The 18,434-nt window shown below is 40.0% G+C and overlaps 1 long non-coding RNA gene across 1 annotated transcript in view; it reads right to left on the bottom strand.

Moving 5' to 3' along the window:
• Positions 1–11,958, bottom strand: part of LOC107836845 (uncharacterized) — a 26,068-nt gene extending 14,110 nt beyond the window's left edge. Inside the window, exons 1-2 of the long non-coding RNA XR_001662814.1 lie at positions 11,918–11,958; positions 4,489–4,492 (exon numbers count right to left, since the gene is read on the bottom strand). This is a non-coding gene — a long non-coding RNA (uncharacterized LOC107836845). The remainder of the gene's footprint in view (positions 1–4,488; positions 4,493–11,917) is intronic.
• Positions 11,959–18,434: the final 6,476 nt, after the last annotated feature.

The raw sequence follows: 18,434 nt of genomic DNA, 5'->3' as shown, positions 1-18,434 counted from the left end.
TGTTCATGACAGTGTCATGTCAGTCTTATGCACACCCCTTCAAATAAAGTGTTACCGCAAGTCTCTCAGGAATGACATCATGTAGCATTTTATATTACACTGCGTTAAAGCTAACACAAATGTACCAAACTCTCCAACTCCTCACTAATGAAATGCTGAATGAATTTAGTGTTTTTGGATCTTTGCTGGTGGTGAATATTGCACAGCCTGATTAGTGCAGTGATGTCACAGCGTGGTCCTGGGCCAGGGCCTTTCTGTGTGGCTTTGTCATGTTTCCTTCCTCCTGAACACCAAGTAACTCGTCATCTCAACTGGAGATTCTGCATTACCCACAGGCATGAGTGTGCATTTCAATGGTTGCTTGTCTCATATGTCTCTGGTTTGACCCTGGAAGGGATCAGTAATGTGTCCAGGGTGTTCACCGTATCCCACACACTGACCTCTAAAAACAGCCAATAGTTTCCACAGTCACTGTGTAAATTAGAGAAAAGCACAAGTAAAACAAAACTTTGATGTGCTCCATTTTATATAATTTTTGCAGTTCCAAGGTGGAAAGTCAGATTTCAGCACCAGCAACAACTTTCAAGGGAAATATTATGTAAAATTGGCTTTTGTCAGCTTTATACCATGTTATAATGTTATTCCCTCATCAAACAAATGCCTGCAGTGTTGCTTTGACCCATTTATGTATGTTTTAGGAACGCCTGTGCATAGATTGCACTGCATATTAACTCAAAGCTCTGTCTTGGAGCTTCAGTCTCCAGTTGAGCTTCAACCCTGCAGATCACATCCCCCACATAGCTCTTCCAGACTAGCAGCAGCAGCAGTTAGCAAAAGCCTGGTGGAACTACTTCTCATACGAACTACTTCTCAGTCCAGCGCATCAATGGAGACGGAGAAGAACGGAAGTGATGAAGTGCTGAAGACAGATTGTTGAAAAGAGCAGGAGCTTCTTAAAGACAAAGATAATTCCAAGGCACCAGGTTGTGATGCAAAGTCTAATTTCTTTTAAGTTGTTTTATTTATAGGTATAGCTTTTTATAACAACTGAAGGTAACATTGTTACTTGATTGTGCTATAAAGTGGCACTATATTCTTGGAAAATACGTCACAACCCCTTCCAATTCAATATGGGTGCTGCACACATAAAACACACTTAATTTTGCAGAAATGAACTGTGTTCTGTTATTATAGCTGACAGTTTGTATTTCATTAAGTCAGCCACACTGTGCAACCAGACATTTCCAGATTTTAATGTTATCTGTGAAAACCTGACAGTAGCATCTCACAGACAAAACCATATCGACCCAGTTGATTTATATCTGTCAAATTACTGGACAGTCTCTCTCCATTCTGGTTTGTGGGTGCATTGTTGGCAATCCAGTGAAAAAATAATTTACTAGCACAAATATCTCATGTGAAAGCCCCTCACAGTAAACACTGTCCCTACAGAGGCATGCAACTGTTGGGAACTACATGGTAACTGAAGCAGCTGCACTTCTGTAAGCACATTTGCTCTTAGTACTGAATCACTAAATACATCACTATTTCACTATTTCTGTGAACATTTTTATATAAATAATTCAATTGCTTTTTTCTAACCACGTTTTTAAAGTGTTTTTGAAGGTGCTGCCTTTGTATAAAAATGAAAAATGAGATTATTTTCAGATACCGGGTTGAAGAAGTGTTTTAAGAAGTGCTTTGGATCATTGTCCTGCTGCACAGCCCAAATGTCCTTAGATTGAAGGTCACAAACTGACAAGTTACAACTTAACAACAGGGGCTGATGTGCTTCCACAGAGAGGCAGGTCCTTCTTGGAGGACGACACCAGCTGAGATGATGCTGCATCAAATAGGCATTCTTCTTCTTCTTGTATTAACTTTTTACTTTTCATTAGCATGGAAGGAACTCCTACGTCAGCTCTTCTTTTTTTATGTCTCTGCTCTGTCTTCTCAAACCTCCAGTCGGTTGTGGCAGACGGCTTCTTGTCCTGGACCAGGTTCTGGTTCTGCTGGAGGTTTCTTCCTGTTAAAGATGAGTTTTTCCCCTCCACTGATGCCACATGGATGCTGGGTAGGAACGATTGCTATAAAGTCATCCAAGTAATTCTCTGCTGTCACAATATAGATGCTTGTCCAGGAGAAGTGAATGCTGCAGGTCAACGCTGGGTTTCCTTAGATAGAAAGCTAATAAAACTCTGGATCAATTTGTCTGATTTTAAATTTGGTTTGATGATGTGAAACTCTGAAACATAACAAAAAAAAAGCAAAAACAGAAAAAAATAACATTCTAGGGAAGCTTTGGGTGGGGGGGAGGAATATTGTTAATAGCACAGTGGGAATAACTTCAAAATTATTTCAAGGCAACAAACATTTAAGAAATTGCTTAGAATAAAAATAGAATAAAAATGGAGTCATCCTTTATGCCTGGTGCACATGTTTAAATGGTCTGACTGTGAAGATCGCTGTCCAAGTCAAGTCATGCATCAATACATTGCTGTTGAGTTTTTTTTTTTCTTGGTGTTGTAATATAAGACATATCTTTACATAACATGATTTTAAAAAGTTATTTTTAAATCACACATCTTGTTTAGCTTAGCTAATCGTACTTTGCTTCTCAGTAAAGACTCCTCTGGAGATTAGACTGTAAAAAAGTTGACTCATTTTTCCTAAAGACCTAAAAAGGAATAATCCTCTTGACAAAAGGACAAACATTCATTCTGAATTGTTGGCCATGAACAAAGTTCTGTGGGCTTAACTCAATATTTGGCTTAATGAAAACTACAGCCTGTCGGTGCCGTCCAACAGCTGCCCCAGCTGGCACTAATGGAGCCAGAACAGCCTTAAAGTCAGTCAGCCATCAGTCACACTGCCCCACCCAGAGCTAGACATCGCTTCCAGTGCAGTGAGGGGTTGAGGGCAGGAGGGGGGGCGTATCCCAGAAGCTCTGGGATAGCTCTGGAAAGCAGAGGGAACTGAGGGAAACTTGATTCTGGGCCAGAACCAAGTTTCCCTCAGTTCCCTCCGATATCCATCCGTTTCCTGTCTGCAGTATTGTGAGGGTTGTTTCCTTTTAAAGGTGCAGTATGTACATTTTAATTAAGCTAAACGATTTTTACATATTTGTTAAAGCAGATGTTCTATGAAAACCTCTGTTTCCTCCACCTCCCCCCAGAGCTCCTATTGAACAAATGAACCTCTCCTGACCAAAAACGGCTGACCAGAGACAGGAGGAGGGGCCTCGCGCTGTCAATCAACTCATGTATTCACTGCTCAATGTGCTAATGGCAGAAAAACAGCTTACCATTACAAGATAACCACTTATGTGCCGTCATCAGTGGCTATGCTATGCTAACTAGCCTGAGTGTTCACAAAAGGATCTGCTAGCTTTTGTGTAGCAGAGAGCAAGGGGGAGAAAAGGTCTGGGCAGCACCACGTTCTGGATGATTAACAGCATTAAGACACACCTCCTGGTTCTGATTGGTTGTTTCTAAATAGCGCTGCACTGTAAACCATTTGAGCTGCATTTAGTTGTGCTGACCACCTTCTACTCTTTAAGTCAAATAAATTAAGGAGTTTTAGATTCTGAACAGTTTGTGAAACATAAACTTACAGCAGTGAGTTTTATTAACTTTGTATTAATTTTGTCAGACCTCCAAGAATTGAATGAATTAGATTTTTTAGGTTAGCACTAAAGAAATGAAGGAAGAAAAAGACAGAAGTGGGAACTATTTCCCAGAGTGCTTAGCAGTATATTTTTGTATCCTGTATTGAAACGTGAGTGAGATGGAGGTGTGTAACATTGATCTGACTCATGTGTGTTATTGAGGAAAATGCTTATTTAAATGCAACTGTCAGTTTGCAAAGCTTGAGGATAATGTTCTGTTCATGCTAAATGTTTCAGAGCAAAATTCATTGTGATGTTTAATATAATTCATTATCAGATCAGAATTTTTGTTCATGAAATTTGAAACAAGAAATTAAATTATTCTAAAGTAAAATAAGTAGTTATTTTAACTTGACATTGTGAGTGAAAATAACAGAGAAATGTGTCTCTTTAACTAGGTGAGGGAAGTTTTTTGTGAAATAATTATTTAGTTTAAATTAACAGCATTAAGTTAAAACTTACAATTCAAGATTAGTGAACTTAAAAAAATACAATGTTTGGAAAGTTCAGTGACTAAATACTTCTGAGAGGGTTTGTATCTCACTGCACTTAAAAGTTGTTACGCAAGTTATAGACATGTTTTTATTTTATTTTATTTTATTTTATTTTATTTTATTTTTAGCAACAATAGGAACACATGAACACTTGTTGCTAAAAGTTTTATTATCTTACTGTAAAACTAAATCCTGTTTAATCCTCCTGGAGCCGATCCCAGGAGGGTAAACCCTGAGGAGAAAACTAAACTGCCCCAAGAGCAGCAAAGTTAAAAACTACAACATTTCCCTCCCTCACCTAGTTAGAGATATTTTGTATTTTTTAACTTTGCTGCATTCAAATCTGTCTGTGAATAATCTGAGTACAATGAAGCATCTAATCTACACAGATTTATCCTATTTTTGACTGCTGGTCAAATAGATTTAGACTAAACACAAAAATTGATTCAGTAAAATAAAGAAAAAAACCTATTCAAATATCAGCTTTTTAAATCATCATTTATTCTTGTTAGCCATGTTTTTCTTTTAAAGCTGAGTTCAATTTCTGTAGCGGGACTCAGAGCTTTGATAGTTTCTGTTTCTGAATTTATACATTTCTTGAGTTGAACCTGTCTGACAGCATGAAGTAGGATAAGAGATCTCCAAACACACATCATCCTGTACCAACATAAAGAAAATGTAAGATGGACATGAAACAGAGTCACTGACAGTCTGGACGGACTATCAGTCTGGAAAGGTTACACATTCTTTTCTAAGGCATTGGGGCTCCAGTGAACAATACTGGGGGCCATTATCCACACATGGAGAAAGCTTGGAACAGTGCTGACCCTTGAGGGGGTCGCCCACCAAAATTACTCCATGAGCGCATCAGTGACTCACCCAAAAGTTAAAAGAAGAAGCTGCAAGACAGAACAAAAGGTTCTAAGGCAGAAACTACTCCAGGCAAAAAAGAGCAGGAAGGGGTTCAGCTGGTTCTTCATTCGTACATTTCAAAACATTCTGATAGTCTCCAAGACTGTCAGGAAAATATTCTGTGGACTGCTGAGTGAGGAAATAGTTTTAGTTTGTTTGTGATCTTAAGTTCACGTGGGTTATGCATGAAGACAATGAACCAAAGTAGACCAGCAAGTAAACCCCTGAATCTGACTTTAGCATGAACCTGAAGGTTTTGGAGTGGCCTAATCAAAGTCTGGACTTAAACCCAATTGATATTCTGCACTTTAACCTTGCATGAACAGATTATTCATGCTCTCACTGTGGCAGAATTAAAACAATCTCATCCAGAAGATTTGACCAATATTCATACACCGTCATATAAAATCTGTCAGTTATTCCATCCACTTGATGTCACATTTAAAGTTGGTTCAGATCTATTTTTTTTCTTTTCACAAATGAAATTGATTTTTGAAACCTACATTTTGAATTTACTCAGGTTAGATGAAAGTTTTCAGTTTGGCCAAAAAAAAATAAATAAATAAATAAAAAATAAAAAAACAGAAACCAAAAAAATCCAAAGGTGGCTTTTTTATATTGCACAGTAAACATAAACATGTTGATTTTGTGTTGTGCTGTATGCATAATTAAAGCTTTGATTTTAACAGAAATATGTTGAAGTGCACAAAAGACCTATCTCCCCCACTCCACCACAGGACAACTGGACTCCTTGTGTATTTAGTCTGAATTTGTAGAAGCAGAAATCCATGACGCTCTGACTTTGATCAAGCTTTTCTTTTCTCTCTCTCTTTTTAATACTAAAATCCAGACATACTTGACATTCAGCTACAAAGCGAGTCTCCTACATCCCCCCAGCCATGAGGCATGCTGGCTGGGTTACAGCTAAAATCTAGGTTAATAAAGAATGTGAGCATTGTAGTGATGCTGGGATCGTTCAGCGCCGGCTCAGCATGCAGCACAGACAGCTGCTGTCTGCAAACTAAAGGGACATGACACATATTTCTCCAGAGTAAAAACACTCTCACATTGTATTGACTGAGCCAACGGGAAGTTTTGGATCACTAATAAAGATAAGGACATGAGGTAATCTTGTTGCTACGGCAACAAAGCTCTGGGATCTTATCAAAGAGGGCTTAAATCTATTGCTACATCAAAATAACTTACAGAAGACATTTTATCTTATCAGCTTCATTTGATATTTTAAGTACTAGCATTTTACCTTGTAGCATATAACACTTGCAGTACTTTCACCTGGAAACAGATTTATTTTTTATTTCATTATTTTGGAAACAAAGAAATGTATTGAGTCCATCAAAAGTCTAATGGAGCAATGAGAACATGTGAGTCACTAAAAGGTCAAGGTCAGTGGAGACCAGCAGTAAAATACCATCAGCTGCAACCGCTCTCATTTAGATGGAATAAATATGTAACTTATATTCCCAAGACAAACTCAGATCAGTTGTACCATATTGGTTATTCTGTGATGCATGAATTCAATTCAGATTAAAAGTCTTGATTAATTTCACAGGAAATTAAATGTTTTGATAACTCATATCCAATTTTAATCAGAGATGTTGTGTCCTAATCTGGGTTGGAGGCCCTGCAGCAGTCAGAAGCCTCTGTTGGAAAACACTCTGCTGTATTGTATCCGATGAAGACGATGCTCAGTGTAGTCTGTCATGTTCTTCATCACATCCTTCTTTAAGCAGCTGTTGCTGGCAGCTGGAGCCTGCACAGTGGTGCAGCAAGACAGTGGTGGGTTTGAGTCCTGGCCCAGTGTCAAGGAGTCTGCACCAAGGAGGAGGCAGTGTGACTGTGTTACTCTGTCTGCCTACTCCATGTCCAGAGATGGAGGTCTACGCCCGGTTTGACCCCAGGTTTATCTGGAACATGTCCGTTACTGTTTGAACCTTCTTCTAATCAACCAACTTGCTGATACTTGAAGAGCTGACAATGACCAACATTAAAACAAAAGACTTTCCTGCAACAACATGCCTTTCTGGCCAGATCACAGAGGCATGCATCGATGTCTGCAGATCAGTTTCGCTAGTGGATGTGAAGAGGTTCACATCTTTAAAGCCCTTAATGCCTCCAGCTCCGTGGGGATGTGTCAGATATTCAACACCTCACGCTGCCTTTCCCACACAGGGAATTCCCAGGCAGAGCTGAGGGTGGGACACAGAAAAGGAACAGCTCAGCTAACCATAACCATGTTGGCACGATGAGACGAGGTTTATACGGCCATAGTGAGTCATGCCTTCAAGAATGACATTCATAATGCTATTCTGGCATAATGTTACATGGTAAGATACGCTTTATGCTTGAAATCATATTGTGGTTAATCAAATGAGTGAAGAATGTATATGAAACATTACAAGCACATATGGAACAATGAAAAGCAGAGAAAATCAAACCTCAGGGGTTGATCTAAGAGAAGAAGCATTTAGGGTTAAAAAAAAGACTCATCTTTGTGTAAAGATCCCAGAGTCCCTGAAGGTTCCAACACTTTCTTCCATCAGCTCACATGTAAAGCTGCTCAGGAGATCAGAACATGGCAGTGAGAAAAGCAGAAGTCAGAATCAAACATATAATTCTGTTTGTCCCTGCAAAAGAGAGAATAGGAACCATTGAACTTATCTTTGTTGTGTGGCTGCATATCGAGCAGGACCACCGTCACTCTCTCGTGGAAGGAAAGTGTTTGAGAATATGTGCACCAGAAAGAACAACATGGAAGATCTACTCTCAGCACCTTCAATGAAGTCCAGTGCAGCCAACCTTATTCATAAGTTGGCCAAATAGTAAACAAAGTCCACCTGTGTGTGTTTGAGTTGCAGCCATGAAGACAGCTGCTCTGTGACGGGGAAATGCCTTCCAGGTCTTTGTGGTGCAGCTGTGGCTCAGTGGGAAGAGGAGGTGGTCATGAGTTCTATTCCAGGTTCCCCCAACCACATGTGGACGTGTTCATGGGCAAGGCACTAAACATCCCCAATGATGGAGGGAATGGTTGGGTTTGCATGGATGAGTGAAGTTTCTGCTATGGTGTAAAAGTGCTTTGAGTGATCAGAATGAGCAGCAGAGTTTATTTCATCTACACACAGTTGATGAACAACCAGCCGGATGAAGACCAAGAAAAACATCAGTCAGGTCAGGGAAGCGGGAGTGGAGGAACAGAAACGGCTCTGTTCAATCCATCGTCCTCAAATGGTAGAGATAATATCGTAACTCTGGAGGAGCCACAACTTCTCATGGATAAATTGAGAGAGAAACAGTAAATGTAGCCTTTTGTGGAAGGATGGCAGAAAACAAACATTGCTGAACCAAAACTGTAAGTCATGGCATCAACACCCAGATGAAAAATAATCTACTTTAGTATATTTTAAATAGGCTGCATCTTTCTGAAATACATTTCAAATATATTATCAGTTGGACGTAAGAATACATTCAGAATTTAAAATAATAATATTTGAGTGTGCCACAATAAAACCTCATCATTAAAGTACATTAAAGGAAAATTCAGGTCATATTGATAGTAATTGATAGAACTAACTATAACAGGGACAAATCAGTCATTTAATTGGTGCTGAAATTTACAAGGAACACCAAACTGCATGTGTTTAACCGTGACGAGTTAAACATTGGTGTTCCTCACATAAACCTCAATTTCTATGTTAATGACTCGAAACACAAGACAGCGAGATGATGGAAAACAACCAGGTGATTTTAATTAAATATCCTGTTTCACTGGAAATGATCTCAAAGGAGCCAATCAGGCTCTTCTCATCAGCTTACTTCCACATTTATGACTGTTTACTGTTAGAATGAGTCTAGTCCAGGCACACCCTGTTTCTCTCTAAACCTGTGACAATCACCACTTTAACATTTCATCAGAGTGTAAATGGTCCATCCCTTCATGTTGAGCTGGTGGGGCCGGTTGTGATTAATTACCATGACTGGCACTGGTAACATCCATCACCATGGGAACAGCTCCAGCAGACCCAGCAGAGTGGACCAGGTTAGTGGGACATACACAGTGGGTTCTGTAAACTGCTACCTGCTGCTGCATCAGCTGAACTGCTGCAGCTCAGGAACATAAAACGATGAGCAGAAACACCATGAGCAGAGGTGGAAGTTTGCTAAAACTAGGGACATCTCTACATTCACCCTTACATCATTTGTTCCGTGTTTGAAAATACAGATAGTTGCCAACAAAATTTCTGTGCACTTTACTCTGGATCCCAGTGAAGTTTCATACACAAACACCAAGCTGTTTGTCGGGATCACCGTATGTCACTTGGCTTCTTGTCAGGAAGTCTGGCCCCAGCTCTCCCCGCAGAGCTGACCTCAACATGAGAAACAAATCAAGACTCTAAAATAAGTTCTGATTCTGCAAAAGAATATTTTCTCAGGATTCAAAATTCATGCGCAAAATCATTTCCCCCTTGAAAGGCACCGCATAAAAACACTTCATTCTGGCATCAGAGCGCATCAGAATCCTCATAAAAAATTCAAACAGTCAAACTGCCAAGAGAATGTGGAAATCCTCGCTTGAACGCTGCTCCCCGGAGGACTGTCAATCTCCACTGGGGAAAAACATCTCCAACAAATTTAAGAAACATACAGACAAGTGGAATAATCTCAATTTCACAAAACGTCCGTCAGCATGAGCGCAAGTTTTCGACACATCCCTTCTAGATGCATCGATAGTTTGCTGATGCTTCCCCAGAATCTGGACCGTTTGATATTCAGCCCTAAGTTAGAAACCATTACATCATTATTCAGTTCCTACAGGCCTGGATATGACAGTGTTCCATGTCATCAGGAACCAATTCCACCAGTTACACCACATTAATATTTATATTACTAAAACTCAACCAAATGGGAGATGAATGGCAGCGCTGTGGTTAACAGGCATGCCACACACACACACACACACACACACACACACACACACGCACACGCACACACACACACACACACACACACACACACACACACACACACACACACACACACACACACACACACACGCCCCTTCAGGTCAGCTCTCATCTACTGGATGTGTTCTACTTGATCAAGAAACAACGAGTTCTGTTGTTTTCCACCATAGACAACTTTTCTCACTACTGAATAAGGGATTCCTAAAGAGCTGTCTGTCTTATAACTCTTTTCAGGTTATTGGTAGAGCAGTTTCTTCTGTCAGGTAATTGTTGACATGATGGTCTGAATGCTGCAGAGCAACAAAGAAGTAGATTATTATTTTCTATGGATGTGTTTCTTACTGACCATAATTAATCAGTGCATTTAAGTAGCAGCATTTGGCTGCTACTTAATGGTTCATGTAAAAGGAGAGAGGGGGATTTATACAATGTTTCTGCATTGCTCGTGTTTCCTAGCTTTTGATTAATATAATACAATTTAAGATCAAGTTGTTCAACAAAGTTTGCGAAGAAATAAAGCAGAAGAAAGATCTCTTTCACAAAATAGGTTTTTACTCAATTCTTGACAAATTTTCACCTTCAAAACACTTTGAACTGATTCCAGATGCTGGATAAGTAAACATATGTGCTTTTCCTATGCAGCTGTAACTTAAACTGATTAACTACACCGGAGTTAATTGTCTCACCCTGGCCTTAATAAACTTGTCATGTTACATAAATAGTGGCTTCAGAGTATCCTTACATTTTGGAAAAAATGGCAGTGGCATTTTCAAAGATCATAAAATGATTTCTGTTTACATCTTGCCTCTATTAATCTTTAATGTGGTTCTGCACCTGCCTGTAGGTTTCACTGTGTTTAACCATCATGATCACACTAACACACACTGCTCCAGGTCAAGAACAGCTGCTTGGCTCTCCAAAACCTGTCGTAGTTGAAAGGGTGTAACAGTGAAATACTTCTTCTTCCCACTAAAGTTACACAACCAGATCTGCAGTTGAAGGTCTCATCGGTGTGTGCAGCCAAAAGGGAAGGGTGGAAGTAGTGACCCACTGAAGCTCCGCTGGCCTCCACCCACAAACAGCAAACTGACGTCAGGGTTCAGAGCAGGAAAGCCCCCTGCATTATGCTGCAGAGGATGCAACATGAAGATAAATTGGACAAGAGTGGCAGTGTGAGGAAAACATTCCACACTCTCTGCCATCGGCTCATATTCAGATTCTATTCGCCAGGAAACGATTCCTTTGGAAAAGGGAAAGTTTAGGGGAGTTCACATTTAGGATTTGGACTTTTCTTACAGATGAGAGAGAGAAGCTCACTCAGGGAATCCCACCAGACCCGGGGGTGAGGGGGGGAGAAGGTGAGGGAAGGCGGGGTCAGTAAATGGACTTTTTAATTCACATAAAAACAAAATCACATGAATTGATGTAACCAGACTGTCTATTTATACAAAACAAACACTAGTGACATAAATAATGACATTAAAGAAATGCAGAGTAATTATGCTCAGATTAGCCTAACCTTTAGCTACCTTCATATGTTGTAGAAATCTAAGAAACTAATGTTTCCAATGTCTGAAAAATGTTTCTTTAAACGGTGATGTGTGAGAAATAAGTTGTCTGCAAATGAAACAATATGCAGCCTATAATACAGAGAAAAATATTTTGGACAGTGAGTGAGAGTTATCCTGAATTGTCTATAACATTTATGGGCTGTAAACATTAACGCGTTAACGCATGCGTTTAATCTGAAAATGTTAACTCGTTAATATCTCATGATGCAGATTAATTGAATGACCTGCTTTGACCCAAAAGCCTCTCTCCAGCAGAGGGTTACCTGGTTCACAGCAGCGAATTATCGCCTCAACACACAGTGAGCCACGAACCACAGAGAAAGGTGAAAGTTTTCCACAGCAGCAAACAGCAACGGAAGCTGAACTTTTTTAACTTTCTTGTTCCTGCAAGAACCACAACTGTGTTCATATTTATATTTCAAGTCAGGCATAGCGACCACAGCACAACTGCGATTAATCTGATTTAATTTTTAATAAATTGACAGCATTAGTCTAAACCCTGTCCTGATACCTGCTGCTTTCTCTCTGCAACTCATCGCTTTTTCTCAGCAAGTCATAACCTCTCCTTACCTGAACGAGTGTGGAGGACCGTCTGTTTTTATTTCACTTTATTATATTTGTGCCAGTTTTGGGGGTTTTAACACATATTAAATTTGTCGTATCTTTTCCAGTAGTGGAGTTCTGCTTTTGTTGTTTCCTTGAATAGCTTTCTTATTTTGACTATTTCCCCAGCCTAATTTATTCTTTCAGTTTTGGATTTCCTTTGCACTTCATGTTAACTTCTCCTTATAACTTATTTCTTTTGTTAGCTTAGTTTCTCTTTTTAGATGTTGGATTCATTTTTGTTAGATTTGGTTATTTCTAGTTTCCTCTTTGTTTTGCTGTTTGCTCCTCTTCTCATCTGCTGGTCCTTTACCTCATCAAGCCTCACTCGTTCCGTTGTCAGCTGCAGTCTCTCCTCTGTGTGTCTGCCTCTTGGACTCATTAGATTCTGCATCGGTTCCGTTTCATGCTCCTGGTTACTTGGTTTTTGTTAGTTCTTCCTTTTTTTGTTGTTTTTATTAAAACACGTCTCCTGTCTCCTGTCTGCATTTTGATCCTGCTCCAAATGCACCGAACACAACAAAATTGATGAGAAATGGTACTAACAATTGTTCAGTTTTTTTTTGTTGTTGCTGTTTTTTTTAAAGAGTCCTGTTTCTTCAACAGGCTACAGGACAGAGAGGAGGAGCCAGTGCAGGTGAATATTTCTGCTTTCTGAGCAGGAGTGAAGTTCATGATGTTGAACTGATCAGCATTTAGAGGAAGCACAAAACAACTCCTCTCCCCGACACTCAGAGTGAACACTACCCATTACAGATACAGCAGAATGTAACACTAAGGACCTGTCTGTAATTTCATTCTTCACATCCCCCAAAACCAACAGACGCTTTTCTACAGACCAGATTTTATTTCTGTCTTGGGCTCAACAGAAAAGCAACTTCATGTAAGCAAAGATGAAAATGTCTTTTATTAATACGACTTGCTGCTTTCACAAGAACGGCACTGACTACAAGGGGATTTGGTTGGGACTTCGGGGCTTAATATCTCTTATTTAGTGATGAGGAAATTTACAAGGCAAATAAAGAGAGGAGGGTTTGTAATGAGATGAGGAGACTGTCAGCCAGGGCGTGTGGGAGACAGCGAGGCATGTGAGAAATACTGTTTATTGTTTTTGCAACACGATTTTTCCCACAGGAGTAATTAGTCTCCTCTTAAAGCAACAGATAAAAGTGTCACCGCGGCCCTGCTACATGAGCTGGTTAACAGCACATCGCTCTGTTTATGGCAGAGGTGGTGAAAGATCATGTGAAGCTCTGTCCCCCCAAAGGCCTGTGGGAAGCTCACACATGCTCTCCATTAATGTCTCCATGGTAAGGCTGAGTGGCTCACTTTATAAACATAAACATCCTTATTGAGTCACTTCCAACGTTATACCATCGGTCTAAATATGGTAGACCATAAAACCATAAAACCACAATGTTTAATTCACACAACAGTACCAAAGTGAACATACACAGCCGTGTGACAGTGTCAGTTCATTGTGCTTGTAGGACGACAATAAATGGCAGCATCTGAGCTAAGTTGTGCTACTGGAATGTTGCTATAAAGTAGAGCTTAGGTCTATATGGACCAAGCCTGAAGCAAACACCCAGAATTATTTACTTGATGATCAGGTCGGGTCAGGTCGGGTCGGGTCAGTCAGGTCGGGTCGGGGTCAGATTTCTGTGGCTTAATAAGCCACATACAGAACAGACAAGACCAAATGTAAAGCTGTGTTTATTCCAGTCTACAGAGGTGATTAGGTCATTTATTTTGTTGAGAATAGAAACACAGTAAGGTGCAGAAGTTCATTAGACTGTAGCAAAGCAGCGCCCTGTACATTACTGCACACAGAGCCGAACCCTGGCTGACCTCAGCTCTACGGTAAAGGGACAAAAATCAAGTGATCCAGGAAGAAGTTGGTTTTAACACATTAGGTCAATTTTGGATCATTTCACAGAAACAAAAGCATTTAATGTGGGAAGTTAGATTTGATCCATTTTGCAGTCAGATATGCAGTAAGAACAACCCCTGGTGTTGGAATTATCAGCTCAGGTGGGTTTGGCCCAGCAGACTGGTTAGGCTCACTAAAGCAGGGAAAGGGATAAAGTAACTAATGCCACACATTAAGGCTATCATAAACTGAGCATGACCTCAATTACTACTCAGATTTTTCACCTACTGTGTGTTCAAAATGCAGTTTGGAAAGAACCTCATCAGGTTACCAGGTGCTGCATACTTGCTTCAAGTTGATGTTAATACTAAGGAAAAGGCTGTAGTTGTGATAAGGGAATAACTTGCTCTGACTGCAGTCATGAACACCGACATGAGCACCAGAGAAAATCATGTTCCTTATTTCATCCTGTGGGGGAAGTTCAGTAAAGTGTGAGCAGATTCTTCAGAACAGCTGCTTGAGAAACCAGCTCCTTTTTCAATCTAATAAACTGGCTCACAGTTTCTGGCCCAATGTTTGGTTAAAACCAGCCAGCATCTGTCCCAACACCATAACCCCAGCTGTTAGAATAAATAAATGTTCTTTTTATGTTTGGGATCACTGTAGTGGCTCAGAACCACCTGGAACAACCAGCATTCAGAGGCTGCTGTTCAAATCCCTTTTAAGGTGATTCAGAAACGAGAAAAGCAGTAAACTGATCTAAACTTCAACTGAAAGGAAGCTGCTTCATCTGAACTCCAGTCCAGCTGGACGGAAAGTCTGGTTTATTTGGGGGCATGAGGGTAGGGGGGTGAATGTGTAGTCAAACTCTAATGCAGACCAAGAAAGCGAACTCAGTTTGTCCTACCAACCTCGGTCTCAGTTCGGTTAAAGTGAACTCTGGTGCAGTTTGAATGCAAACGCCAAGCCGACCGGAGAGCGCTCTAAAACCAGGAAGCAGAAGGCATTCTGGGTAAGTAGTACAATCAAACCAAACATGTGTGTCTAGCTCTAGAAAGACAACTGGTCTTTTACCAAATACAGAGTGAAAACCAACCGCAGCAACTGGAAATGTAGCAAATGTGGAAATTTTGGTCCCCAATCACACCGAGCCCCCTGGACCATCAGGTGTGAAAACAGACTTATTGATTTCTGCTCTGTCAGGTCTCCACAAAGAACCACATCACAATGACTCTGGACCTGGTGCCTTCAGACATGCTTCTGTATTCATCACATTTCACCTGGACCTCAGAAAAAGGTTGGCTTATGTAATCAGTACATAAATGAAAACAGGCACCAGCTACAAATCTTTCTCTGAAGTATTCAGTCCCAAGTCTGGTTGAAACTGGAGACAGAGGCAGAACAAAAAAAAGAAAGAAAAAAAAAACCGCTATGAATTCCTATCTGCACCTGTCCTGTTTTTATGTTAAAACTGTGTGACATGGGAATAAAAGCCCCTTTAATCCACAGAGAAATTTTAAGCTGAGTGATCACACATGGTCTTCCAGCTCCAGTGGCTCTCCTCATCCAATGACTGGCTGGGTTCGTGGCATGGCCTCTTTGAACTGTCCAAGCTGGGATCAGGAACACCTGGATGGATTCCTCTCCCTGTATTTATTTCATGGATGTTCCTGGAACAGCTGAAGACGTGAACAGTGCAGCGTGAGGTTAAACCAGAGGTTTGGTTCCTAGAAACAGTGTTCAGAAAACAGCGAGGTTTACTGAAGCTGATCCTGGAGGTCACCACCTTTGACATCACTGGTATTCAAGCTTTTCTTTGAAACATTTTTTATATTTTCATCGAAACTATTAAAAGTCACAATAAATCCCTTCATTCAAATAGCTTTAAATTTAATGTCATTTTAGAATTTAATGTAAATTATGAGTAAGGCCTAAGTCACCAACAGCCACTCTTCAAATAGATTCAATTGAACAAATATTCAGACATTTAGAACCACATTTTTCATTCAGTTTATGGACCAACACAAAGTAGCTCACAGCAGTACAAATGATAATGCACAACATGGTTTGCATTCAGCCCCCTTTACTCTGACATCCCAAAATGCAATCCAGTGGAGTCAGGTCAGCATGTCTGCTATGTGTTGGATGTGGGACAGCAGTGTTCTGGATGCATAAGCATCCAGAATCGACCCTGAAGTCGATCACCAGCTCTTTGGTTTTTCCCCCTTTCAGAAGCAGGTTGTTGTTGTTGTCCCAGTCTACAAAAAGTTTCATCTCCTCTCTGTAGTTCTTCTCCTCACCGTCCTGGATGAGACCAACCACTGCTGTGTCATCCACATGATCATGGTGTTTGTACTGTACTTGGTACAACAATCGCTGGTCATCATGGTGTAAAGTAGGGGGCTGAGGACACATCCTGAGGAGAGTTTGTTCTCAGTTCTCACAGGGGAGTGGATGTTCTGTTGATCTGATGCTGTGGGATTATAGTGAATGCTGAGCTAAAACCCATAAACAGAATCCAGACTGAAGCGTTCTTATTTTCCAGGCGTGTCAGTCGGTATGGCGTGCTCAGTGGAGCAGTTAGGGCGATACGCAAATTGAAATGAAGTGAAGAGGGAAGGATGGAGGTGATGTGACCTTTGACCAGCATTTCATGACCATGGGTGTAAATTGCTACTGGGCCACAGTCATTCAATGTTGTTACTGTGGGTTTTTTAAGAACAGTGATTTTTGTGGAGGCTTTGTAGCATAAAGTACAATCACAGACACTTTCCAGAACCATAGGGAGAAAACGTTCAGATAATCATGAATCATCATCATTCTGCTTCACATGCATGCACTGCTTTGTGCTTCTCTATCAAACTGTTTTTGGCTGAAATATGACAACATGTCAAAAAATTATTTAAGGCTGGATGACAAAGACTTTGCAAGACACTCTAAAGTAACACATATGAAAGGCTTTAATGTGACTAGAATCAGGTGTTTATTCTGGAGGAAGATCAAAAATATATTCATGCTCCCATAATGTGATCCTGCCAGTTTATGACTATATGAACTTATCTTTTGGATTCATTTGCCAGATCTAAACATTCCCAATATTATGTTACTCATTTAGACTCCAAAACATTCAAGTTCTGTTTTAAAAACTTCTTTTATCGTTGTTGCAGTGCGTTCAACTGATCAGCATCTCTTAATTAGAACAAATCCGTTCTCGACATTGTGATGAAATCCATACTTTTTCTGTTTTGCCTCAGTGAGCAGGAGGTTTGTTTTCCGAGCAACGTCAGACTGGATTTGTTTGATATTTTTGTTTCTGGTTGTAAACGTGACAAGACGCAAAAAAGCGTCTAGGCACATGAATACGACCCAGTCGTAGCTCTGTGATGTGTGGTCTGTTCAATACAGTCAACAGTAAACACAGTAAATCAGGTCTGTTTCAAACATGTGAATACAGTAGAGGTAGGTTTCCTGTAAATTCTAGAATGATTGACCTGTAATTAAATTTGCTACAAAGAGTTTTTGCTTTGTCTCAGCTTAATGAAAGAGGATTGTATGAAATATTTAGCTTTGTACATTTATTGCTAAATTTAAATAAGCTTACAACAATTTTTATTTCTTCCCAATGCAGAATTGAAAGTCAGTGGCTTTCTTTTATAATGACTGTAGAACTTTACTGTGTTTTTAAATGTATTTAGAATGAAGTTTTACTTTAAAGCAGTATGCAGCTTCTACTAAAAAAAAGATATATGTTTTTTACATATCTGTTGAAACTGTCACCATGTGGTGACAGAATGCTGAGATAGATAATATCTCAGCAGTGCAGGACACAGATAACACACTGACAGATAACATGGTGACCGTTTTAACAGCTACGTACAAAACATTTTTTAAAAATAAAATTTACATACTGCAGTTCTAAAAAGCCATTAAAACACAGATATCCACAGCAGCTCCAGTATTATTGTATTTCACTTACAACCACAGAGTTTAAACCTGCTGGTTGCTGAGAGCTTGGTGCTCTATTTACACGTTTAGATAGCTGAAGGACCACAAGGACATTCTGTGGTTCTGTGACTCATTCCACAACTTTGAGCCAGTACCTGTTTTAACAGTATAATAATTATCATGTAATCAGAGATAATAGCTCTTGGCAGAAGGACACCATGTTGTTTGCAGTAAGAGAGTCCTGGGTAAAGATCCCTGCTCCTTTCTGTTTCAGGTTTGTATTTTCTCCAGATGTTTTCTTTCCAGGCATTTCTTCTTCCTCCAGTTTTCCCTGGCACCTTGAAAATTCCCATAAGTCAGAGTGTGTGTGTGTGTGTGTGTGTGTGTGTG

This window comes from Poecilia formosa, unplaced genomic scaffold, assembly GCF_000485575.1.
Source record: "Poecilia formosa unplaced genomic scaffold, Poecilia_formosa-5.1.2 Scaffold91, whole genome shotgun sequence".
NCBI classification, from domain to species: domain Eukaryota; kingdom Metazoa; phylum Chordata; class Actinopteri; order Cyprinodontiformes; family Poeciliidae; genus Poecilia; species Poecilia formosa.
Note: the sequence above shows the minus strand (reverse complement) of the source record. Positions and strands in the feature narration are given on the sequence as shown.